This window comes from Erythrolamprus reginae, chromosome Z (assembly GCF_031021105.1).
Source record: "Erythrolamprus reginae isolate rEryReg1 chromosome Z, rEryReg1.hap1, whole genome shotgun sequence".
NCBI classification, from domain to species: Eukaryota; Metazoa; Chordata; class Lepidosauria; order Squamata; family Dipsadidae; genus Erythrolamprus; species Erythrolamprus reginae.
Window position 1 is genome coordinate 25,950,733 of NC_091963.1, and position 26,945 is coordinate 25,977,677.

Sequence of the window (26,945 nt, forward strand, 5' to 3'; positions counted from 1 at the left end):
AAAGAAAGAGAAAGAAAACAAGAGAGAAAAAAGGGAGAGAGAGAGAAAGCAAGAGAGAGAGAAAGCAAGAAAGCAAGAGAGAGAAAGAGAACAAGAGAGAGAAAGAAAGCAAGAGAGAGCAAGAGAGAGAGAAAGAAAAAGAGAGAGAAAGAGAGGGAGGGAAGGTGGGAGAGAGAAAGACATAGAGGGAGGTAGGGAGGGAGGGAGAAAGAAAGCAAAAAAGAGAGGAAGGAAGGAAGAGAGAAAGAGGGATGGAGAGAGAAAAAAGAAGGGAGAGAGAAATAGAGCGGAAGGGAGGAAGAGAAGAGAGAAAAAAATTGTCCAAACTTTTTTTAGGCCCCCCCCCCCCCAACTCAATGTGCCCCAGGATTTTGTAAATGTAAAAAATGTGCCATGGCTCAAAAAAGGTTGAAAAATCACTGATGTAGAAGGCAAGTCCAACTACTGCCTTCACTAGTTCCATTTCTCTTCCACCTTCTTTTAAGGCAGGGAGGATAGTAATCCTTTATTAACAATTTGCAAATTACATAGGAAAATCAGCTGTATGAAGATGAATAATATAGTGCTTTTCTCCTTACCATCTTAATATCTTAGAAAAATAACTGGAAGAGTCCTTTGGTTATAAAAAGAAAGTATTTTGAATTTGGATAGTTATTCAAGGCTAACATTCTTAATGGCTCATTCAGCAACTAGTCATAATGTCACTCAGCACTGTCATAGTGCTTTTCCAAATGTAAACTCATTTTTCTTCTTCATCTTTTCTAGTTTCCTTCTTAGAAAATATTGTTGAAGACATATGAACAAGTTGAAATATAATCACAAAAACACTAGAACAATAAGTCCCTTTTCTCACAAGGGTGTAAAGTATCTGAATATATATTTGTCCATTTATGCAACTTTATTCAGCATAGGCAGAGTGCCCAAATTCTAGCTAAGATGCATTTATTGCCATGGTTAAATTAAAGAATATTACATTTACTAGCAGTAAAAAAATGAGCAAAATTATAAGACATTGACTGTCACAAACAACCTATAACCTGTTTCAGCTAATAACTTTGATGAATGTGAAATGAGTGAACTATTTAATGAATACATACATTTTTTCATGCCATGGCTGCCTTTTAGCTACAGATAATATAAAGGAAGTTGTGAACACCAAAGGTGTTGCCTTACTATATTTAAGACATTGCTGGTGAAACTTAAATATTTTCACAAAAGTATTTATACTGTAGTAAAGTAAAAGCAATTAAATCAAACAAAAAAGACTGAAAAAAAGGCAATTATGCCACACATCAATCAAGCAAATAGCTTAACCTTCACAAATGTCTCTCAAATCACAATGTATCAAAATACGTGCAGTACTTTAAATAAACAGAGAAGGAGTGGGGAACCAGATCTTGTCAGCTTAATTTTTCTTGTGATTGGAATCCAAGAAAGGAAGCCGATAATGGAGCCTTTATAATGTTGAATATATCTTGTTTTGTTTGTTTTTTCTCTTCTCTAGTCTGGTGATCTTAATTCCTATAATAAAAACAACAGAAATTACAGTAAACATTATGATGAGAGATTGTTCAATAATCAATAATGATTGTTCAATAATCAATAATGATAAGAGTACTGTTCTTCTAATGTTAACCATAATAAACATTAAAAATTTTAATAACACGATTCTGATTTGCTAGACTCCCCGCAAAGCCAAATGCTCAATTCTCTAGGTTTATAGCAATATTTTATTTATTAACAATAGTTTATCTGTTTCTTGATCAAATAAGCCACAGAATAATTTACCACAGAAACCATTTCCATCCCCTCAATGTTAAAATAAAAGCTAGCCAATCATAAATCAAATAAATAATAATAATAATAATAATAATAATAATAATAATAATTTATTGGATTTGTATGCCGCCCCTTTCCGTAGACTCGGGGCGGCTAACAACAATAATAAACACAACATGTACAATCCAATAATAAAAACATGTACAATCCAAAAATAAAACCAAAGCAACAGTTCTTCACCAAAGTTGTAACATTCAATCTGTAGTAGGAAGGGGCACCTCATCACCAAATGATTATATTATTAATATTAATGGATAAGTGAGATTTTAATGACTTTATGGAAAAAATATGGTGGGAACCAATCTAATCAAACAAAGAACACTGGGTTTTTTGTTTTAAAAACAAGACATTCCTTCATGGAAGAGATCCCAAGAAACCCCACCATTTCCACCAAGCAGGAGTCACTTGGAAAACAGTCCCATAGATATCTTGGACTTCTGAAGATAGAAGTAAAAAAAGTCAAGGTAAATTTTTTAAAAGTACTATATTTTTCTGAGTATAAGACACACATTTGCTCTCTAAAACAGTGTTTCCCAACCTTTTTTGAGCCGCGGCACGTTATTCACATTTACAAAATCCTGGGGAACATTGAGCGGGGGGGGGGGGGGGCGTAAAAAAAGTTTGGATAAAAAATATCTCTCTTCCTCCCTTTCGCCCTATTTTTCTCTCTCCCTCTTTCTCTCTCTCTCTCCCTTCCCTCCTCTTTCTTTCCTCTCTCTCTCCATCTCTCTTTGTTTCTCCCTTCCTTCCTCTCTTTTTTGCCCTCCTTCTCTCTCCCTCCTTCCCTCTCTCTGTCTTTCCCTCACCCTCCTTCCCCCCTCTTTCTCTCTCTCTTGCTTTCTCTCTTGCTGTCTTTCTCTTTCTCTCTTCCCCCTCTCTCCCTCTCTTTCTCTCTCTTGCTATCTCTCTTTCTCTCTCTCTTTTGCTTTCTCTCTTTCTCTCCCCCCTCTCTCTCCCTCTCTCTTGCTATCTCTCTTTCTCTCTCTCTCTTTTGCTTTCTCTCTCCCTCTCTTTCTCTCTCTCCCTCTCTTGCTATATCTTTCTCTCTCTTTCTCCCCCCCCCTCTCTTCCTCTCTCTTTCTCTCTCTCCCTCTCTTGCTTTCTCTTTCTCTCTCCCCTCTCCCCCTCTCTCTTTCTCCCAGTAGCCGTGGGGCGACGGCAGGGTGATCAGCTTGAGGCGGAGCTCCAGAACGGAGGCACAGACGGCGGTGGCTAGACGCCGTACATTTCTGGCGTTGCGCTGGGCATGGACGTGGGGCTTGAGCCTCCGTCATGGTCCAGCCAGCAGGCAAGTGCCAGCCACGCAATTCCAGCCGCCGCCGTTGGTGCCTCTGTTCCTCTGTTCCGGAGCTCCGCCTCACAGCTGATCACCCTGACGTCGCCCCATGGCTACTGGGAGAAAGAGAGAGGGGGGAGAGAAAGAAAGCAAGAGAGGGGGAGAGAGAGAGGGACCACCCTGCCACCGCCCCATGGCATGGCTCCTGCCCGCTGCCGCCGCCGCCGCCATCACCCTCCCCCTGCGCGCCGCCCTCCCGCTGCCGCTGCCCTACCACCAAGCCCCAAAGCTCACCTGCTGACAGGGAAGCTCCAGCCGGGCGGGGCGCCGCAACTGCTGGAAAACTTGGAAGGCGCAAAGAAGCAAGCTCAGCTTCCGGTCTCACAACTTTTTTCTCTTCGCAAAAAGTTGCGAGACCAGAAGCTGAGCTTATTTCTTCGCGGCACACCTGACCATGTCTCGCGGCACACCAGTGTGCCGCGGCACACCGGTTGGGAAACACTGCTCTAAAAGACCTAAATGTCAGTGCATCTTATAAACAGAATATAGCCATTTTTGCTGTCCCGAAGCCCCATCCACTGCTTGCAGAGAGCTCCTGGGTGTTGAGGGATGGCAAAAATGTTCTTGTTTTTGTGAAAAAATGGGCCATTTTCAGCCCATTTTTCCCCGCAAAAATGGACTGGGCAAGGGGTATGGGAAGTCTGCGAAACACTCTTGGGGACTGGGGGAAGGCAAAAATACACCCATCTTTTTGATTAAATGGATGAAAAATGACCCATTTCCCACAAAAAACAGGGGTATTTTGCCATCCTTCAGCACCCAGGAGTTCTCTGCAAGCTTCCAAGATCCTTTGCCTACCCCATTTTTGCGGGGTGGTGGTAAGAAAATCAGCTCATTTTTCGCAAAAACGGGAGTGTTTCTACCTTCTAATTTTCCCTGTTGGTATAGGACTGGAGGAGAATTTCTGGCAGTTTAAGTCCACTAGTCTTCAAGCTGTCAAGTTTGAAGTTTGTAAAAAGTGTATATGTTTGTAAAACATATTCTGCTATATTGGTATTTTATTAAATAATATATTACTATACCACTTGGTTCAGAATACTTTTTCCTTGTTTTCCTCCTCTAAAATCTAAGCGCGTCTTATACTCTTGTGCATCTTATACTCCAAAAAATATGGTATATTGAAAGTTAAAAAAAAACAAAACAGTATCTAAAACTGCAATCAAATTGGTAACCAGTGCAATTCTACCAGTCACGATACAGTAAGAGCAATTTCTTCTCAACATATGAGCCACTGCATTCTAAATACTTGATCCTCCTAGGTGGCTTTTAAGGTCAGCCCCATTATCTGCTTTGCCAAAAAATGAAAGAAATTGCCAAGAAAGAAAAGAAATATATTTTTATATGATCTAAAATTAATAAGTATAAAAGTTGAATTAATTTTATACAGATATTGTATGGAACTTATTTTTTTTCTTTTTCTCTGCAAAGTTTGTCTCTTCTTGAATGAATTATACATTGTGACAGTACAATAAGAAACTATACGCATATACAACCACATACACACACACATGTACACACACAGAGAGACACAGAGAGAGAGAGAGAGAAAGAAAGAGAGAGAGAGAGAGTTTCTTACTGTATTGTCACAATGGATAATTCATTTTGTCTGTTTAATACAGTTCATTAATAACATAACAATTTACTTACCAGTGGATGGAGTGGCAATTTATAAAACTATCAAATTATGTATCTACATTTTATAGCATAAAATAATTTGTCTCACAAATTAAACACTTGCCTACTTATATAATTAAAATACTGCTGTGTTATTGTGCAAAATGGAGACAAAGGATTTGATTTTAAAATATTAGTTTTAAATATTAAGTAATAAGAGTCCGCGGAGAGGGGCGGCATACAAATCTAAATAATAAATAAACAAACAAACAAACAAATAAATAAATAATTATTAAGTAATAAGAAGAGAAAGGGACATTAATTTCAGAATATTTGCCCCCAGCTTAAAAATGTTTTAGGACTAGAGCTTACTAGCTCTTTTTGCAGAACTTCTAAAATTGAATTTAACCTGATCCCCCCCCCCCAACCCGAAGAATTGAATAGGGCAAGGCTATCCCAGTGGCTTAGCATGCAAAACACATACACAACTTTCACCGTGCGGCCTACTTAGTATCACTGCTGCATCTTGCAATCAGATTTTATTGTTCTTTTAAAAAGCAACTGATAACAAAACACATGCTACATTTCTCCTGTATTTAAAATGCCCCTCCCCCCCCAATTAGATTATGTTAGGCACACTGTAAATGCCACTATGCCTGATATACTCAATAATAATTTTATTTTGCTGATAGCTTACTAAAGACATTTTCGGTGTTATTGAAATTTTTTATTTATTTTTTGACTCTGCAAGTTTTTTTGCAATACATATTAATGAATTAGATCACCAATTCCCACAACACAACTTCTTTCTGACCCACATTGGCCTGTAAACCAGTTTTTTTTTTAAAAGAAAAATTAATTTTCTTAAAACCAACTGTCAGCATCATGTGATGGAAGAGATGAAAAATGAAAATGAGTAATCCTGCTGTGCAGGTGAGTGACCTATGGGAGACAGCTCTGCCTGGTAGGATTTTTACACGTACCATCAGACACAGACCAATTGATTAGATCATCTTATTCTAGCCACCAACCAGGCTCCAGAGACTAATTAGAGAGAGTACTGCCTGCGCAGGCACCCCATTGACACCTAATTTGCTCAGCCAAGGCCTTTGGGGGGGAATTTATTATCTCTGCAGCTGTACTTCATGCATTTCTGATTTGAGACAGAGGCGAGAAGCACTTACTTCATCATGCTTCTGAACAAACTGAATGTAAGAAACTTAAACTGCTAAATACAAGCAGACACAAATTAAACCTGGCTAGCCTTAATCAATTCTGCTTCCCTCCTCCATTTTATGATGCATATCTGATGCAAATCAGCACACTGCCTTATATATTCTTTACAGATAGTCCTACTTATCAAAATATTGTCCTTTTTCCTCCAGAAATTTTAAGAAATTTTTATTTATATTACTTAATACTAAATGTTTTATGTAATGTTTAGTTATTACAACTGCTTGTTTATGAATTTCTTGCTAAAAATAAATGATTCTTATTCTGCTTAATGTTCAAGGAGTTTTAAATAATTTTGTTAACGTTTACAGTAGCTAGATTTTTCTTTGAAGCTATAGAATTATTAAGAGCAAGATTGAATTAATGGATGTGTTTAGCAATTGGCCCACTGCTCAAGAAACCATTGTTGGATCTGACTGCTATAGTACAATATTTTTCCAGGATCTAACCATTCTTTCTGGGAGGAAGGTTGTGGAGAAGATAGTTGGACAGAAGTTGCAGCAGACCCTTGATGAATTATTTAGATCCCTTTCAGTCAGGCTTCACACCTGGGTATTGAACATAGAAAGTATTGGCTGCAGTAGCGGGTTCTAAATCCCGTTGCTACCGGTTCATTCATGTACGCGACTCTTCTGTACATGCGCAGAAGCGTCCCAGGTGGGTCGGCAGAGCCTCCTACCGCTATTAGATCACAGAACCAGGCTGAACTGGGAGCAACCCACTGCTGATTGGCTACATAGTTGTGTGGAGCGTTTTGGATGATCTCTGGCAGAAGCAGGACAGGGGTTGTACCCCTGACCTTGCTCTTGTACCAAAGTGCTTTTTCCAGGAGGCAACTGGACTTTCTTGGGTTTTTTTCTCTTTGAAATATTTCACTTCTCATCTGAGAAGCTTCTTTAGTTCAGCTTATTTTAAAAAAATCCCAGAAGAAAGATTTATTTATTTATTTATTTATTTATTTATTCATTCATTCATTCATTCATTCGTCAACAATGTATTGGTAGCATACAAAGATATAACAATATTTATATATATAATACTAATAATAGAGGAACATTAGGGCAGGGACAGAAGATACGCTTCTACACTTATGCACTCCCCTTACTGACCTCTTAGGAATTGGGTGAGGTCAACAGTAGATAGTCTAAGGGTTAGGTTTTGAGGGTTAGGTGATGATATTACAGAGTGAGGTAGTGAGTTCCATGAATTAACTACTTTGGTTACTAAAGTCATATTTCGTACAGTCAAGTTTGGAGTGGTTAATTTTGAGTTTGTATATGTTGTGGGCTCGTGTATTGTTGTGGTTGAAGCCGAAGTAGTCGTTGACAGGAAGGACATTGTAGAAGATATTTTTATGGGCTATGTTTAGGTCATGTTGAAGATGACATAGTTCTAAGCTTTCTAAACCTAGGATTGTAAGTCTGGTTGTGTAGGGTATTCTGCTGTGAGTAGAAGGCTCTTCTAGTAAAGTTCAACTGACTTTTAGAAAAAGAACCTTTGGGGCAACAATGACCTGGATAATTTAGATTTTTTACCAATATTTGACCTTACTTTTCTTGACATCTTGGTAGCTTTTAATACTGTTCAGCATGGTATCCTTCTAGATAACTCCCAGTAGTAAATGTAGGGCAGAATATTTTGCTGATTTGCTTCACTTGATGGATCAATACCATCCGTGTACCCATCCCATCATTAACCTGTTTGTGGAGTCCAAAGTTAGATACTGTCTCTGTTCGTATTTAACATGTATTTACATGAAACTATTGGATGAAATTATCTGTTCCTATGTCCATTTTACAATATTATAATCAATATTAATTCATAAACACTTTTTGAATCAGAATCTGAAAAATCCCCACACTTAACAGGAATAATTACAACTGATGAGGTGGTACTTCTCCAAACAGACACAAGATACAATCTGGAGTTCCTTCTAGATTCACAATTTCTGCTTGAGGAACAAGTGGCTTTTAGAATGGAATACTGCAATGTGCTCCATATGGGACTGTCCTTGAAGAATATCCAGACATTTCAGCTGCTGCAGAATGTGGCTTCTTGGGTAGTTATGTGCACCCAGAGATAGTGCATATTATATGTCTGTTCCATGATACATTGGTTGTCAGTTTGCTTTTGAGTGACTTTTACATAAGTCTACCATAGACAAGGTTACTTGAGGGACTGCCTCTTCCTGGTTAAATCTAGGTCAAAACAGGTTAAACAGAAATGGTATGTTTTGGATCTCACCTACTAAGGAGTTACATCTGGCGGGACTCAGGTGGCATGCAATTTCTACTGTGGCACCTGTCCTATTGAACATCATTCTTTCTGATTTGAGATAAGTCTCATTTGTACTTGTCTGCCAGAAAGTCCTCAAGAGTTGATTTTTCCATCAAAATTATGAATCTATGACCTACAGGATGGTTATGTGATGTTAGGTGATTCTGTCAACATCTTAAGGGAATTTTTGTTTTGTTTTACAAGTATTTTATGATATTTATTATTTTTTATATATTTTACTCCTTCAAGCATCATGGTTTATGGTTGTTAAATAAATAAAATATTCAATCCTGTCTGAATGTATGTATGTATAAATAAATAAATAAATAACTAAAAGACTGAACCTGAATGTTCCTATAGTATTTCCTCAGATAAGAATATCAGATGAAAATTAAATAAATCTTGTTGTTTGGGACTGATACAGAAATGAGTTGATAGCGTACTGCCTTCAAATGTTGTTTGAGTTATGACTTCCAAAAATTCTTCAATTATCCTAACTAGGGCTTGAAATCAGGAAATATGAAATCCAGTTTTAAATTTTACAATTATCCATATTGGCTTTTATCTCTCAGGATAAAAAAATATGTATTTTTATTTCTATCAGCTGAACAAAAGAAATGTTCTTTTAAATCATTTTCCTCAGTCCTTTAATAGTATAATGCCAGAATATCATTTTATATATAGTCATTGGCATGTCCTCTTTTTGTTAAAACTGTTTTAAATAGGTACTTCATTATCTATTTCAATATCTCAGTTTTAGCTATTATAGTCAGCATTATATCATAAACCTGGGTTGTTAAAATAATATATGCATTCAGATATGTTAACAAAATTGTATTCTTAAAATGTATGGCTTTAATTGTACAAGCATGTTCCTAGGTATGTTTACTTGAAAAAATACCTATATGACATCAATCTGATATGTCAATCTAACATATCTATAATTTAAATATTATTATTATTATTATTATTATTATTATTATTATTATTATTATTATTATTTATTGGATTTGTATGCCGCCCCTCACCGCAGACTCGGGGCGGCTAACAACAGCAGCAAAACAGTACAACAAAATCCAATACTAAAAACCAGTTAAAAACCCATTATATAAAAACCAATCATACATACAAACATACCATACATAAAATTGTAAAGGCCTAGGGGGAAAGTGTATCTTAGTTCCCCCATGCCTGGCAGCAGAGATGTATAGGGATGTATATGTCAGTTGCTTCATAAAAGATACAACAGATTCTTTCCTAGATATTTTTCATGTGAAGTTTTAATCAATGTGTGCAACATATGTTCCTCCAAACATCAAGACAGAAAGAATAATACAATACAAATCATTCCACTATCCTTTGTGGAATGTGGAAAATTGTTTTAGAAATTATATGGGAAATCAACTTTAGAGACGTTTTCTACATGTTATTTAGGAAACCGTATTTTTAAGATTAGGGAAATAAGAGTGGTAAAATGAAGTACACATAATCCTCAACTCAAATAGAACCTGCTCATTATGGTCAGAGGTTGTGACAGCTATTAAGGAAAATGCCCATGCGATTACCTCACTTAAGACTTCCCAATACCATTCTTCCAAATGAAGTCATTAAACAACTGCACTATTGTTAAGGTGAGCATGGGGTATCTCAGGGGCCCAAGAGAGGCCCTGTGAGACTTAATGCAGGCCCTGGCCAGCCAAGGCTTCCCTTTTAATGGTAGTTTTCATGGATTTGCAAATTTCTTTTCACATGAAAAACTACAGTATATAGTGGCAACTGAAGGAAGGTGCCAAGAGAATCTGCTGTACTGCTAGACATTACATAATACATTTTATTAAGAAAGCTTCTAAAAGAGTTTACAATAAATAACTCTCATACCAAGTCCTCCACAAATACAATCAATGCAATTACATATAATAACTGTCTGAACCTTAATGAAAAAAGTATATCTATTTCCTCCAGGACACAGTGAAGCACACTGAAGCACAACAATAATCTTTTGCAAAATAGAAAGACTGAATACTGGATGAAAATTACCCAAATACAGTTGATTCCAAGGATGGACTCTGGAGAGATGATGACCTTGTTCAAAGCAGATAAAACTATATGTTTATACACAGATTGAACACAATTTCAAGCCATTCCCTGGAAAGATTTGACCAACTAGCAGGGACATGGATACAGAACACAAGTGACATAGTTCACAGCACAACAGAGACTGTTCACCTGAAATTATTAACTGAATTAACTGAAATTATTCCCATATAAATGAGCAAAAATCACTTTTATAGAACCTCCCCAGTGATGCCAAATCAGAGCAAATCTGAGTGATTTTATCTGAGAGATTTCCAGAATATTCCTAATAGTTATCCAGCAAGTTATTCTGAATACCCCAATCAGGACTCCAGGCTGGCTATTTATGAATTTAATAATAATGGGAAAGAAAGGCCATACACTACTACAATAAAAGAAACCACACCTGGTCATATTAGCATTGATTTTTTAGGATCTGCCACATCAATTCATTTCACAGAATCTGTCTATAAACTAGGGGGCTCTGAGGCAAAAATCTGATCACACATATCATATTTACTCTACACCTTCCCAATAATCTACACTAGAACCAAAGTGGCTAAGAAGTCCTGAACTATTCTGGCACAAATATGGCAAGTAGAATTCCACTCAGAACCAACAATTAGAAATTCCACTGTCAACCTAGCCATGGAGTTAAGGAACTTGAGTGGGGAGCCATTGAAGCAGGTAAGCTAGAAGTAATTTCATTTGATCCTGTTGGGTCAACTTTACAAATGGTCTCTGATCTGTACAAGTTCCCTCCAGGGACAGCTGAGATTTCTGAGGGTCTGTTCCCTCAATTTCAACGGGGGATGCGTTCCAAGACTGCCTGCGAAAGTTGAATTTCCGCGAAGTAGAGATACGGAAGTAAATGCACTATTTTTGGCTATGAACAGTATCAAAAGCCTTCCCTTAACACTTTAAACCCCTAAATTGCAATTTCTCATTCCCTTAGCAACCATTTACTCACCATGTTTATTTATAAAAGTTTATTTAAAAAAATATTTATTAAAGGTGGATGAAAGTTTGGCAATGACATATGATGTCATCGGGCGGGAAAAACCGTGGTATAGGGGGGGGAAACCACAAAGTATTTTTTAATTAATATTTTTGAAAAACCATGGTATAGACTTTTCACAAAGTTCGAACCCGCGAAAATCGAGGGAACACTGTATTTCAGAGATGGGAACCATGACTACTTCCACCATCACCCCTAATGCCAAACCAGATTTTAATACAAGTTCAAGGCTGACCTTTCCACAATTAAATTATGGATAACATGAAATTTACTATAACAACAATCAGAGATCTGGGATAAAGCATGATGACTATGATTGCCTCATGAGACGTATAAAGTCACTTGTCCCTTCTCCCTATATTTACATATATAATTAATTCCAATGAGCATACATGATTAATTTCAATGATTATACATGATTGGCAACAGGAAGAACTATCCTGTTCTGTCAGTGAATATAGTTTCTGTTAACAGAGAAATGTTGTTAATTGATGCATTTAACTGCATCCCTTATTTTTAATGCAGATTGAAATGAAGGTACATATAATTCAAGGAAAGATTTACCATTTTAGTACTAATAAAGTAGAAGCTGCACATATGGAAATCAGTACACTGACTTGGCATGGTAATAATATTTAAATGGCTCTATGTACCAAACTATTAATTCAAGTTTTTAAATGAAATATATGGAAAACTTTTATATTCTACAAGACACTGGTAAAGATGAGTGTTTTCTTTGTATAAATTATGCAAATATTTTGCCAACAATGAATAAAAATTATGAATCATGACTTCTTATTTCTGGCTCCCACTTTAAGCAGTCATAATGATGTTATTTTGAACAAAGATATTCATTACTTCGTTTTCAACAAGCCAAAGCATGCTTAAACGGCTATACTTTGTAGCTTCACTCAGACAGTACAGCATGCAGTACATGAAACCATACTGATTTTTATTATGTAATAATTTATTACCATTAATATAATAAAACTTTGCTTTTGAAAAACTGATACTGTATTTAGCAATGTTGGTGTAAACTATGTGGCTGTATAATGAACTCTCAACTATTAAGACACTATTCACTATTAATTAAAATAGTTAAATAAAATGTAAATACATTTAAAAAATTAATTTAAAACTGGATACTAATATGCATTAAGTTATTCTGATTATATGAAAATATTCTACATCATAATTTTAAAAAATAAATTACATTCATAGGACATGGCAGTTTTGAAAGTCGTAATATATATCTAATGCAATGATATCGCTAATCCATATTTCAAATTTAGTGTTTTACTTATAACTGTCCAATGCCCAAATCCATATACACATTTGCAAATAAAATTCAAAATATTGCACAAAATGCCTTTAAGTCTTGCACTAATAATCCACACCTGCAAAAGGCAGTTAGATATATTGTAGAAGTCTGTAATTTGGAATATGACAGAATTGGTGTGCAATTAGAAATATATTGTTTTGAGGAAAACCATAATCAGATACAAGGTATTTTTCTTGCTGTAAATAAAAATGTGTAATAACTTCCTTCTACAATGAATATTCCATGCAATTTTAGAAAATCGATTCTCTTCTTTTGAGAAAGCAATGTCATAGATTTTCTTTTCAAGAGACAGGAATACATTTTGGGGGGAATCTCCTTTCTCATTAGAACAGAAGTCTTGGCTTTATCATTAGAAATGATCAAGAATTATAACCATTTTTGAAACCTGTAATCAAGCTACAGTATAAACATCTATAATGTGGATGTGGAATGGAATTGGATAAAAATCTAGGCCCAGGAATGTGAGCTTATCTCTTGAGTCAGCAGAAACATGTTATATGTAAGATATGCAATCATAATGAGTTAAAGACATTGTGTAAACATTCTAAGACAAGAGGTAGATTAAAAAGCTACCTGAAGAGTTTGCATGGGGAGTGCAAAACTGACACATGCTGTTACAATTATATCCAGCAGTTATTTCCTGTGATAAGCAAGGCAACCTAATTTATTAAGATACAGGTCAAGAACCGCATCACTATGTATTAAGGATTTTAACAATAAATGAATTAACAAGTAATGATTTAATGATCCAATTTCCTTACCAAGAGAAACTTTTTAGGAGTACTTTTAGAAATGTGCTAAGTTATCCTGCTAACAGTAATTGGAGGGAGGGAAGGGGGGAGAGAGAGAATATAGTTCATAAATATTTCATTTGCTGAAATAATTTCCAAAATATTTAAATTTAAGGGACATAGAAATATTATGAAATTCCTTGATATTTAGTTGGTCCAGATTATGTTAGTAAAAGTAAAGCCCTTTATATAAATTAACAAATTAATGTATCTCAATTAAGATTCGAGAATTCAATTTATTGAGAACTATATATTTCATCATAGCTTTCCATATTCCTAAAGTAGTTTTAACTATATTATTTCACAAATCAATTAATAAAATGGTAACCAAAGCAGTTTAAAATTTAAGCTTAGTATTGAAACTTTTAATTTCTCTCATAGAGTTTAATCAAATACTTATAGATGAACAAAATAAAGTTTGGAAAGTTTAGTAATATTTTTCTGACATTTAACTCAGTTGCCTCTTACAGCAAAAGTCATGGTCTGCAGAGAATAAAACATCTAAGGGATCTCTTTGTTGCAAAGTATCAACCAGGAGACGGTACAAAAAATTTATGAAAGATTGGATGTACCGTGGGATATAATGAAGACAGACATCAATAAATGTAGAAAATATATCACTCTAAGTGACATTACCACAAACTGGATGTCCTTCTAAAGTTGATGAAAAAACCAAAAAAGAAAACTGGTTTGAGAAACTGCCAAAAATCTATAGTAATATTAAAGGAGCTGTAGGATTTTCTAAGATGTACTGGTTGTGTACTACATGTTACAACAGTCGCCCATATTTGTCATATGTCTGGATTGTGTGAACAGTGGCAAAACTGAAGCCTTTTCTTACAAAGAAAAAAAGATTCAAGCCCAGCTACATTTTGCAAAAACCTACATGAAGTCTGAAAAAAGCAGAGAAGTAACTGTGTTATGGCCTGATGAGACCAATGTTGGCCATAATTCCATTATGCTTTGGGGATGTTTTAAATCAGCTGGAACTGAGGCTTTATTTGAAGAGGAGGAAATTATAAACAATTCCAAATATCAGTTGGTTTTGACAGCAAATCTTCAGGTCTCTGCAAAAATATTGATTATAAAGAAGAATTTCACCTTTCGACATCAAAACAACCTACAAATGTTTGTTTTCACCAGAAGATCCAAGTTTTGGAATGGCCTAGCCATTCAGCTTCAACCACAAAAACACAAGAGCACACAACAGATTTAAACATAATATTAACCGCTCCAAACTTGACTGTAAAAAATATGATTTCAGTAAACGAGTTGTCGAAGCGTGGAACTCATTACGGGACTCCATTGTGTCATCCCGAAACCCCCAACACTTTACCCTTAGATTATCTACGGTTGACCTATCCAGATTCCTAAGAGGTCAGTAAGGGGCAAGTACAAGTGCACTAGAGTGCCTCCCGTCCCCCGTCCTATTGCTCTCCTATATCGCCTATACCTTTCTTCTATTCCTATATCTCTTCTTCTATTCTTTCATTGATATGTTCTATTACTATATTCTCTTTTCTATTATTTGTTAGATATATGTTACTATGAGTATCTCCTCTATAACCTTCATCATGTATTTTACTATGTGTATATAGATATATACCCACTAAAACCCTCATTGTGTATTGGACAAAATAAATAAATGAAAAAATAAAATCCCAGACCTAAATTGAAAATGGCTGTGTTCAGAAGATGTCCTCACAATCTGACAGATTTAGCATTTATAGCAGTGATGGCAAACCTTTTTTGGTTCGCATGCCAAAAGGTGTGTGTTTGGGTATTCTAGTATGCATGAACATGCCCATCCCCCTTCCCCCGCACATGCGCACAGGCCTTTCTGAAGCCTTCTAGGAAGTGATGGGTGCATACCAGTGTGGTCTGGAATGCTACAACGATAGGAACCCTTTGAAGCTATTTCTGGTGATTTTTTTCCTAGCGTCTCCATGTCAGAAGAAGCCCTCCAGCACGCCCTCGTCTTAATGTCTTCCTCTGAGATGAAAAGCTCCTTCTCTTGAGACGCCGGGAAAAAAATCACCGAAAATTGCACCAGTGAATTCATACTGGTGCAACACTCCAGACCACACCAATATGAACCCACCACTGCTGGCAGGTGAAAAAATGCCCAAACAGGCAAAACAGAAGTGCTTTTTTCCAACTGTTGGGGGATTTTTTCTTGCCTCCGGGGCTTCAGGGAAGCTTCCTGGTGCTTCCCTGAAGCACCAGGAAGACAAAACGGCCCTTCTCAAGGCTGAAAATCAGTTGGCCAGCGCGCGCATGAGTGCTAGAGCTGAAACATGAAGCTGAAACATGGTGTGCCCTCCTATATGGCTCTGTGTGCCACCCATGCCATAGTTTCGCCATCATGGATTTATAGCATTTAGGTTGTCCATTGCACTTTATATAACACACTTGAGGCAGTTTTAATGGAAGCATTATTTGCATACTGCCCGCCAAAAGCTGGATCCTCATTTTATTGAACTCAGAAGGTTAGAAGGCAGAGTCAGGCATGAGCTGGTAAGACTCAAACTCCAGTCTGCAATAGTACATTCTCTCAAATTCACAATTTGTACAAAGAATTAAGAACATGCCGCTCCGAGTCTCCGGAGAGGGGCGGCATACAAATCTAATAAATTATTATTATTATTATAACATCTGTTGTGCTATAAAGCTAAAAAATAAAAATCAACAACATAATGGAGAGTTCCGGATAAATATTTTTATCTAATCCTATAAAAATATAAGGTACTGTCTCTCTGCAAAACTTTCTCCCTTGAAAGAGAAAACTTGAAAAGAAGCTGAAGAGAATAATGTTAGTCTTTCTTTTTCAGCCTAATTCATAGTTCCTTCCTTTACTTGAAAAATAACCTGGGGAAAAAATCCATGAGAGGCAGTTCTGACTTATCTGAAATTCTACCTTTCTCTTGTGAAGAGTTGTGTCTGAGATGAGGAAAAGTGTGTTCTGTGTCTGAGGTTAAAGTTTGCAGCAATTACAATCACAACAGCTTCATTAAACTATCAGGGCTGATTCAGCCCTATCCTACCTAAAGGGGAAATGGAGGCTCAGTGAGCTTCTCAATCAGAAAGATTGGCAGTTCAGCAGTTCGAATCCCTAGTGCTGCAACAGAGTGAACTCCCGTTACTTGCTCCAGCTTCTGCCAACCTAGCAGTTTGAAAACTTGTAAAAATGCAAGTAACAAAATAGAGATCACCTTGGTGAGAAGGTGTGTTCTATGTGCCTTCAGCATTTAGTCATACAGGCCACATGACCATGGAATTGTAATCAGACAGCGCTGGCTCTTTGGCTTAGAAACAGAAATGAGCATTGCCTCCTAGAATCGGGAACGACTAGCACATATCTGTGAAGGGAACCATTACCTTTATCCTATACAAATCTTTTAAAAACTGGCTGTCTTCGCCATAATATTCACTATACAGAGTACCGAGGCAGCTCATGCTCAACTTAATTTATGAAGATTTCAATGATTTGTGTCAATTTGGAAAGGGTTACAAAATTCACTAAAGATCTGGACACTGCCAATCAATCTACAGCCAGTGATAAATGTGAAATACAAAATGATTTGGCACAGTAGTGAATTTTTCCAAGAGTGACTCTCCTATCAGGGGCACATAGTAAAATCATCCAGGAAGTCATGAAAACTGATATTATTTGTGCCTTCACATGAATCTGCTAATATTAAATGGTTAAAAAAATATACAAAACTTTAGAAAACTAAGAGGAGGTGGAGGTGATAGTTTGTCCCAGAAACACATGACAATAATCAAAGCGTAAGCAAATTTCAAATAAATTAGTTTTATGTGGGCTGTATTAGCAATTTCTTTGTCTAAAATGCCTTCTATTGTATAAATTATAAAATTATTTGTATGATATTGAAAATGTAGTTATTATATCCATACCAGTTGTATCCATACCAAGTTCTGCTTTTCAAATATTTATGTATCAAGTAATATTGAAGTTGGGTCTTGTATATTTATCTAAGAAGCAGGACAAAAATGTTAAGAGTGTGGAGTTGCTTCTACACATGGAAGGCAGCTGTCAGAACTACTGTGAAGGGTTATAGGTCAGGAGAGTTACTCTGTTAAAGCTGAAGGTTCCATCAACATTGCAGAATTCCTGCCGAGTGAGAGCTGGAAGACTACAAGTTACAGTCCACTGGATGGGACATAAAAGGTCGTTTTGTGCCTGTCAAAATGGCATCACAGAATATACCATCTTTAACTGTGATCTAAAGAGAAGTTAACAAAATGGGCATGTTGGTAACAGATTATAGTTTAAGATTAAATTTCATACGGCCCTCAAGCAAAAAAATGAAATGAATATACAGTGATCCCTCGATTATCGCGAGGGTTCCGTTCCAAGACCCTTCGCGATAATCGATTTTTCGCAATGTAGGGTTGTGGAAGTAAAAACACCATCTGCGCATGCGCGCCCTTTTTTTTCATGGCCGCGCATGCGCAGATGGTGGAGTTTGCGTGGGCGGCGGGGAAGACCCATGAAAGGTTCCTTCGACCACCCAGCAGCTGATCTGCTCGGCAGCGCAGCAGCAGCGAGCAGACGAAGATCGGGGTTTCCCCTTTGCGTGGGTGGCAGGGAAACCCCGATCTTCGTCTGCTCGCTGCTGCTGCGGCCGCCCAGCAGCTGATCTGCTCGGCAGCGCAGCAGCAGCGAGCAGACGAAGATCGGGGTTTCCCCGCCGCCCACGCAAAGGGGAAACCCCGATTCGGCTCCTCGCTGCTGCCTGCGCTGCCGAGCAGATCAGCTGCTGGGCGGCCGAAGGAACCTTCCCTGGTCTTCCTCGCTGATGCCCCCGCTCGCCCGCCCGCCGCCCGCCAGCAAGAGGGGGAGAGATAGAGAAAGAGAGAGAAGGAAAGAAAGAGATGAGAGAGGGAGGAAGAGAGTGTGAGAGAGGAAGAAGATAGAGAAAGAGAGAGAGAGAAAGATGGGAAAGGAAGGAAGAGAGTGACGTCATCGGGTGGGGAAAATCGCGATATAGCGTTTCGCGAAGAACGAGATCGCGAAAATCGAGGGATCACTGTATTCACTGTCGAGATATGCAGTAAGATGGACTATGTTGTTTTAATCATCCAGTCATAACTGACTCTTGGTGACTTTATAGGCAAGTATTCTCCATGCCATCTTGTCAAACACATCTTCTTTCAGTTATAGGGTGATCATCCTTGTATTAGTTTTGATGTTATCACGCCAGCTTGTTCATTGCTTTCCCCTTCTTGTTCCACTAATCATTCCTAGCATCTTTTACTTCTCTGAAGAATTTAAATGTGTGAGATGGCCAAATAAATCAGATGTAGTCTTGTGATTTTAGATTTTAGCTGGATTGGGTTAAATAATTACTCTAATCACAGAAGAGAGAAACTAGAGAGAAGAAACTGAGGGGTCCTGAAATATTTTGTGAATACAGTGAATACAGTGAATGTGCCAGTCTGATACTGATCATCAATGTGCTAATGATACCCAATTAGATCTTTCAATCCCAGCAGACCAAGTAGGCTAATGAGGTACCTAGAAGTTGTTTTGATGGAGGAGATTAAGAGTGAGGGGAGAAACTGACTTTAGTTCAAACCCATTAAGACTGAGTGGCTTGGACCTTTGGGTCCAAGGATTCTCTATCCATACTCTTGGATGAAGAATCACTTCCTTCTTCAAGAGTGATGTGCAATCTGGGTATCCTCTTAGTCTCACAACTTCTGCTTGAAAAAGAGGTAGCAGCTAAGGCCAAGGGGCATTGGCTCCTTCAAAAGGATATGTAAACTGTTTAGATCAAATTGTTTTGAATTCTAAACACCGTTTTGAGTGTAAAATTCCCCACTTCAAATGCAAAAGAGATATTTTGAGTGTGAAATTGGGATTTGGGAACTCGGAATATGTTTGTATTTGGAATAGAGCTTTCTCCAAATACTCAAAGAAGAATATTTTCTTCATTCAAAACACGTCTTTTAGTTCAAAACAGTTCAAGCCAAAAATGTTTTGCTCACATATACAGTGGTACCTCATCATACGAACTTAATTGGTTCCAGGAGGAGGTTCGTAAGGTGAAAGGTTCGTAAGATGAAACAATGTTTCCTATAGGAATCAATGTAAAAGCAAATAATGCGTGCAAATCTTTCAGGAAAATCCCAAACTTTAGAAGGGAGGCGAACAGAGGGCAGGGAGGAGCAGCTAAAGGGGGCGGGTGGAAGAAGCAAGGCTAGGCTAAAGGGTGAGTGGGAAGGAAGAAAGGCAAGGGGGGCGCCCCTCCCTTTTCTTTCTTCAAAATACACCGTTTCAGTGCCTTTGCAAGCACGTTGTTCTCTGCAAAATTTTTCCTCCCCCAAGCTGCCCCTCCCTCCTCCCTTTTCTTTCTTAAAAACACACCCTTTCAGTTCCTTGGGCAAGCACGTTGTTCTCTGCAAAATGTTTCCTACTCCAAGTAGCCCCGCCCTTTTCTTTCTTCAAAAAAGGGGAAAAAAAGAAACCCCTTCATCCCAGCAGCAGCTGCTTGGGTTTGTAAGGTGAAAATAGTTCGGAAGAAGAGGCAAAAAAATCTTAAACACCGGGTTCGTATCTTGAAAAGTTCGTTAGAAGAGGCGTTCGTAAGATGAGGTACCACTGTACTTCCAACTTTAGGCACACTCAATCTGCCTTCTGTTTAAATTCAAATATTGACTTTACAAAGAAAATGTATATATAATGGATACCTCATTCCTTGACTTAGTCATTGGCATTCTTGAAGACACTCCGTCTTTCTAATACATTTTAACACCTTTAACATTACAATTAATTGCTATCTGGTATACCTACATTGTTGTTATATGTCCCATATCAACTCAGCTTATAAATATATTCTATTCTAATTATCAAAATCTAAAATTTAATAAGAATTGCATTAATTATGGCAAATTATAAAATTACTAATTATAACAACTGTATATAATATAGCCTCTTTAACCATTTTATCTGCAAAAGGCTTTTATGAAAAAAATCATTTTTAATTAGCCATCCAGAACTTTGCCACGCATATATCAGCAGTCAAAAAATACAACTGCAATTCAAAAAGTATGGCCTAATTCTTCAAAGTAAATTTTAAAAAATTAAAAAAGCAAGCAAAATAGTAATGTCTTCATAAAGAGACTTTCAGCAATTATATCTCCACAGCTACAGTATAACTGAAAACTTTGACGTGGCTTTGATTACTGAACCATGGCTGAACTAATTTGGCTTTCGCTAAGAAAATAAGCACATTCATTCTCACCACAATGAAGAGAGGCAATTTTAATTAAACCTTATCAAAGTCTGAATAAAGAATAAGCTCAATAACCATTTCACAAGACCCTATTTTCATCTATTTAGTTGAAACTTGCCATGTTTCTGCAATAATTAACCACAGTCCAAGGAATGCTAGAGTTGTGTTAATGTTGGTAAAGATTTAATTAGTTCAATTATCTGGAGAGTATTCAAGGCTCAGCTCAACATTCATTTCTTCAAGCTTTATACATACCTCAGATCAAAATTTATTAAATTGAAATAAAAATAACAAAAGAACCTCATTTTAACTTTAGCTAATGACTTGCAGCATATTCAATAATGTTATTGTACTATTTTAACAAAATATCTAAACCCAATGTGCAGAAGCAATTTATTCACTTGGGCATGGGAAAATATTTCTGATTGGTTATGAGCACCAAAATAGGGGAAAATGTAAGAAAGGCTATAACTCTTTTACTATTTCTTCTCTTGTTGCCCATTTATTTTTCTTCTTTCATGGAAAGTGAAGCATTTAAGGAATACTGAAAGCACACTGACACAGAAAACTGTTTCAATCTGTCAGACAGCATGGACAGACAGTAGGGATCATTTCAGAAAATAGAATGGCCCCCAGCGATCTGACCTTCCTAGTGGGAAAGAGAACAGAGTAGTGTGTTTGACAAGTTTAGTAACAAAGAAGTATATTTAGTGCTGGTCCCCTTCTACATGCTTCTTGAAATAAAAATATAAGTAGTAATGAGGAAGCAGTTCATTCTATCTGGAAAGAATAACTGATTATCATTGATTAAAGGTTTCTTTAAAGACTATCCTTCCTGCATTCAATGTTTGTAAGAAATGTTTAGATCAGATATTAGATAATGGTTTTATATTATCTTGGTAGTAATTTTCTTTCTTAATGTCTGGACCTAATTTACAAAGAATACTGGAATAAATAGCTTTTTTAATATTACAAATGTTAAATTTGCCCCTTTCTCGTGAATACATTAATATATAAAAACTATAGTTATACTCAGTTTCCTAATATGTAATATGCTACTCTGGCTTTGCTGGGGGCTGACTTGGAAAGCGAGTCTAAGGTACAGGACAAACACTTGGGGTGTTCCTTCCTCTCATTTTCTCTCTCTCTCTCTCCCCCCCCCTCTTGCTACCTGTTCAATGGTGGCCGGGTCCATGCTCTCGATGCGGGGCGCTGTCGTCTCATACTCATCTTTGCTGTTGCAACTGGTGCCGACCTCATCTTGCTCAGAAGTCAGGACTTTTGCCTCCCCCTCCTCCTCCCCCAGGCCCCGCTGCCCCACCAACTCCAAGGCTGCCGCGACCCCCCGCCACTGCCTTTTGCTGTGGCTGGGCCCAGAGCAGCAGCCGCCGCCTACTCCATCCCGCACTTCGGCCGCACCAGGGTCAAGTAGGCTGAGCCCGGGCCCGTCGCCCCTGGCTCCAACACCAAGATTGGGTGGCGGAGGGGACCCGGCGGTGGGGGGCAGTCCCTAGCGTAGCAATGGGGGAGGAGACAAAGCTCAGGATGGGCCCTCCACACCCAGAATGCAGATACCTGGGCCGATGTCTCCTGCGATGTCATATGGGTGGGTTTCAGAGCAGGGCATCATAGCCTTGGGCATCAGGGCTGCTGCCGGTGGGCCCTCCTGGGCCACCTCCTTGTGAGCCGGGCTAGTCCCTAACTCAGGATTGGCATGGCTAAAGCGGGGAGGGGAGGGAGGAGGAGCAAGGAAAGAGAGACCCCCAGGCAGGAGCCTTGTGCAAGGAGGACCCACATGTTAAGGAAGCAGTGGTGGCAGCCAGACCAAGATATCGCTGGTGGCTGGAAAAACTTGGAAGCCGCGAAGAAGGAAGCTCAGCTTCCGGTCTCGCAACTTTTTGCTCTTCGTGCCTTCAATCACTGTTTTGTATCGTCTGCAAACTTCAGTAATTTAACAGATGGATTGTGTGAGATGCAGTTATTGGTGTATAGAGAAAGTGGTGAGAGTACATATCTGGGGGTGGTGGTGGGGGTTTGCTAATTGTGCAGGTATCTGATGTGATTTTGTCTAGCTTTTGATGAAAGTTCAAAAATCAGACGTTCTACTTTAATTTGGTTAAAGTTAAAGTTTAAATCCGTAGCGATGAAAGTATTTTTAAAAATATGCCTTTCTTCCATGTGGAGAGTCATTTTAGTCCATTAATTTTCTCAGGAAAAACAAAATATATAATATAGAAAGAAAAGAAAATACAAAGCTTTTATAAAATATATTATGGTTTTGGTTTTCTTTCCTCAGGTTTGTAAATATTTGCTGCTGTTTGAGTTAGTCTGATGAGAAAGAGTATTTTGCATATGTAGTAAAAAGGAACTTGTTTCAACTTTGGAGTGCAAGTCATTTTTATCACACAAACACACTCTATTTTTGTGCAATCAGAAGGGAATACTTGGAATCTTTTGAATGTAGAAGATCTTAAAGCAGACAATAGTATGTAAACAGTCTGCAAATGTATAACTTTGCTAGGACAACCTCAAAGCTGAGAGTAAAGCTTTTAGAAAAACTCTCTTCATCAGATTTCCTTCTACTCTTCATCCTGAACAAAGCCTTGACTGACAATAAAGAAATTGCCTCTTTTCTTCAGATTAAACCCCTTTCCAGGAAAAGTATGCAAATCTAATTCCCGTTTCTCTTGTTTGAGGCTACTCTGAACCAGATAGCTTTTCACTGTTTTCTTCATGCAGACCAAACTGCTGGTTGACAGGGAAACCAACCTCCCACTTCAGTGTTTCATAGTAATAATAGTTGGTCTTGAGCCCTGCCATGGATTTTAAAAGAAAATTAGCTAGGCCTAATTAACCATTGCCTGAATATTTTCTAAAATAGAGTAATAGCAAACGAGTGAACATAAATCCACTTTTAAAATATCCTTTCTTTTTAATTTTTTTATTGGTTTCTTCCTTAGTAACTTTTACAGAAAGAAGACAAAAGGAAAAGGGAGAAAAAACAGCAGGAATTGTTTATAAGCCCTTATATAAATTGTTTTTAATAGAAACATTGAAACATAGAAGACTGACGGCAGAAAAAGACCTCATGGTCCATCTAGTCTGCCCTTATACTATTTCCTGTATTTTATCTTACAATGGATATATGTTTATCCCAGGCATGTTTAAATTCGGTTACTGTGGATTTATCAACCACGTCTGCTGGAAGTTTGTTCCAAGGATCTACTACTCTTTCAGTAAAATAATATTTTCTCATGTTGCCTTTGATCTTTCCCCCAACTAACTTCAGATTGTGTCCCCTTGTTCTTGTGTTCACTTTCCTAATACAGTGTTCCCTTGATTTTCCCCGGGGGGATGCGTTCCGAGACCGGCCGCGAAAGTCGAATTTCCGCGAAGTAGAGATGCGGAAGTAAATACACTATTTTTGGCTATGAACAGTATCACAAGCCTTCCCTTAACACTTTAAACCCCTAAACTGCAATTTCTCATTCCCTTAGCAACCATTTAGATTATTACTCACCATGTTTATTTATTAAAGTTTATTAAAAAAATATTTATTAAAGTTGGACGAAAGTTTGGCGATGACGTATGATGTCATCGGGCGGGAAAAACCGTGGTATAGGGGAAAAAACAGCAAAGTATTTTTTAATTAATATTTTTGAAAAACAGTGGTATAGCCATTTCACGAAGTTCGAACCCGCAAAAATTGAGGGACCACTGTACTGTGAAACAGAAAAAAATGATTAGTATTCTTCAAAAAAGCAGAGTTTTTAATATATATATTTTTTATATTCAAGTTTTTAAAATTAGAAATATATATATAGTCATTGACCTGATATCATTCCTTAAATCTTAAATTAGCTGGAGAATATATAGTGTGGGACTTGTGGGACAATCTGTTTTAAATTCTTTCCATATCTAAAAAAATCCTAATATTTATCAGATCAACATACCCGAAAGAAGCAAAGTTTATTGTAGATGAAAATAACTCCATGAATTGGTTTTGAAATTTCTCCAAACAACTGCCATGATCAAAATTTAGGCACTTGGCAACTAGCATGGATTTATGATATATGTAGCAGCCCAGGAGTGTGTAATCACCATTTGCAACTTTCCAGCCAACTCCCAAGCAAGCAAAGTCAATGGAGGAATCTGGATTTGTTTAAAAGGCCACATGATTAACATAACTCTGGCAAAAATGATTGTAAAATCAAGCATAATTCACTTAACAACCCCTAGCAATAAGTCAAGAAGTAATTGCATCTCATATAGCAACAGTCAATGATCTTCAGTACTTTAGATCTGCTATTTGAACAAAAAAACATGAATCCCAAACAAAGCTGTTATCCAGATTAAAATCATACCTCACATTTGTAAATACAAAATTGACCTGTCATTTGTTGGTGATGAGACAGAGGATATATTTTGTAAAAACTATAATTCACCAGTGCTAGCACTGTGCATCTAGCAGTTTTTATTTATTTTATTATTTATTTACTTATTTTGTCCAATACACAATACATAGAAGAGAATAGACATGAGGTAATATATATAAAGAAAAATATAAGATAGAGGAGAAGATATATGAAAGGAAGAAAATATATATGATATATGAGATAAAGGAAAGACAATTGGACAAGGGACAAAAGGCACACCGGTGCACTTATGTACGCCCCTTACTGACCTCTTAGGAACCTGGAGAGGTCAAATGTGGATAGTCTAAGGGAGAAATGTTGGGGGTTAGGGGTTGACACTACTGAGTCTGGCAATTAATTCCCGAGAGCCTGCAAAGCTTATGCTATTGGGGAAGTACCACATGAAGTTTGTTTGAGTGGGTTAGATACATGTGCACCCCAGCGAGCTGCTCACATGGTCCCATAGTGGGGCAGTGGCCCACAGATTGGGGACCTCTCATCTAGCATGTGTAAATTTCTCTGACATTGTATGCCATACATTAAAACAACCAATGACAGAACCACAATTTAAGACTGTGCTTACATCAATTTCTAATAATCCTATTCTCTATCATTTCGATGAGTTTACTACAATGTCCAAATATCTATTTTTCAACCTTCTGAATAAGGCTTTTATAGATTGTATTATTATTATTTAATTAATATGGTCTTAATCTTACTGGGTAATTTTTAAAGACATTTCATTTTTGTTTTTATTTATGCCTTCTAGGATTCAAATTTAATTTATTTACTCAAAGATGGTAATAAGATAATCTTAATCCTGAAATAAATCTGAATAATAGAAACATTACTTTAAGTATAAAAGAAGAAAGCATTATTAGGGGGCCCTGAAAATTATCTCAACATGATAATCATAATCTTAGCCCAGGCATAGCAACAATGAACTATCTGAACTATGTATTCCCAAAAATAAGACATCCCCTGACAATAAACCCAATCGGGCTTTTGAGTACATGGCCAAGTATGTATTCTGTGTGATGTCATCATAGTAGTGAAACTATCCCTTGTTCAGGAAAGGCCAATTTTGGTGCAGCACCTAAAGCTAATAGTTACCAGTGACTTTTAGTATCCCAATTTGAATATCTGTTTGTATTGATGGAGTACACATAGCCCTTGACACCCTATTGGAATGGAGTCTGCCATTATGGTCATATGTCATAATGTCTGTAAAACGGATCACTCAGGCAATCGATCCAATTTTATAACATTTTTTTACAGCAGTAAAGCAAACATGGGTGTTGTTAAGCAAACACAGAGGTTGTTAAGAGAACCAATGGTTCATTTTGGGTACTGTTTTGCTGAAACAGTTTCCCCTTCACATGACTGCAGCTTCCTGCAAATGGCCCTACAAACACCTGTGCTGCTGAATGGTTAGGGCACCATGCATGGGTTCTAATCATCAGAACTTCAAATATGATCGTAAGATCCCTTTTTTCAGTTGATTATAACTTCAAATGGTTGCTAAGTGATCAGGCGTAAATCAAGAATTATCTGTACAATTAGAAAAATACTAAAGACAAGATGGTTCAGACCAGTGATGGTTGCTGCTAGATCGGACAATGACCAGTGGTCCACACTCCCAATCAGTCTTCTGGTAGACGCAGTTTGCCAAAAAAAACCCCTCTGTGCATACACAAAGGTTTTTGTGCATGCACAGAGGGTAATTTTTAGGTGTTTTGTGTGAT

The 26,945-nt window shown here is 37.4% G+C and overlaps 1 protein-coding gene across 1 annotated transcript in view; it reads right to left on the reverse strand.

Annotated features, from left to right (window-relative positions):
• Positions 1 to 454: 454 nt before the first annotated feature.
• The window catches only part of CDK14 (cyclin dependent kinase 14), a 261,312-nt gene continuing 234,821 nt past the window's right edge, over positions 455 to 26,945 (reverse strand). The window contains exon 15 of the mRNA XM_070729146.1: positions 455 to 1,521. The gene's annotated coding sequence lies outside the window, so the exon portion shown is untranslated. The remainder of the gene's footprint in view (positions 1,522 to 26,945) is intronic.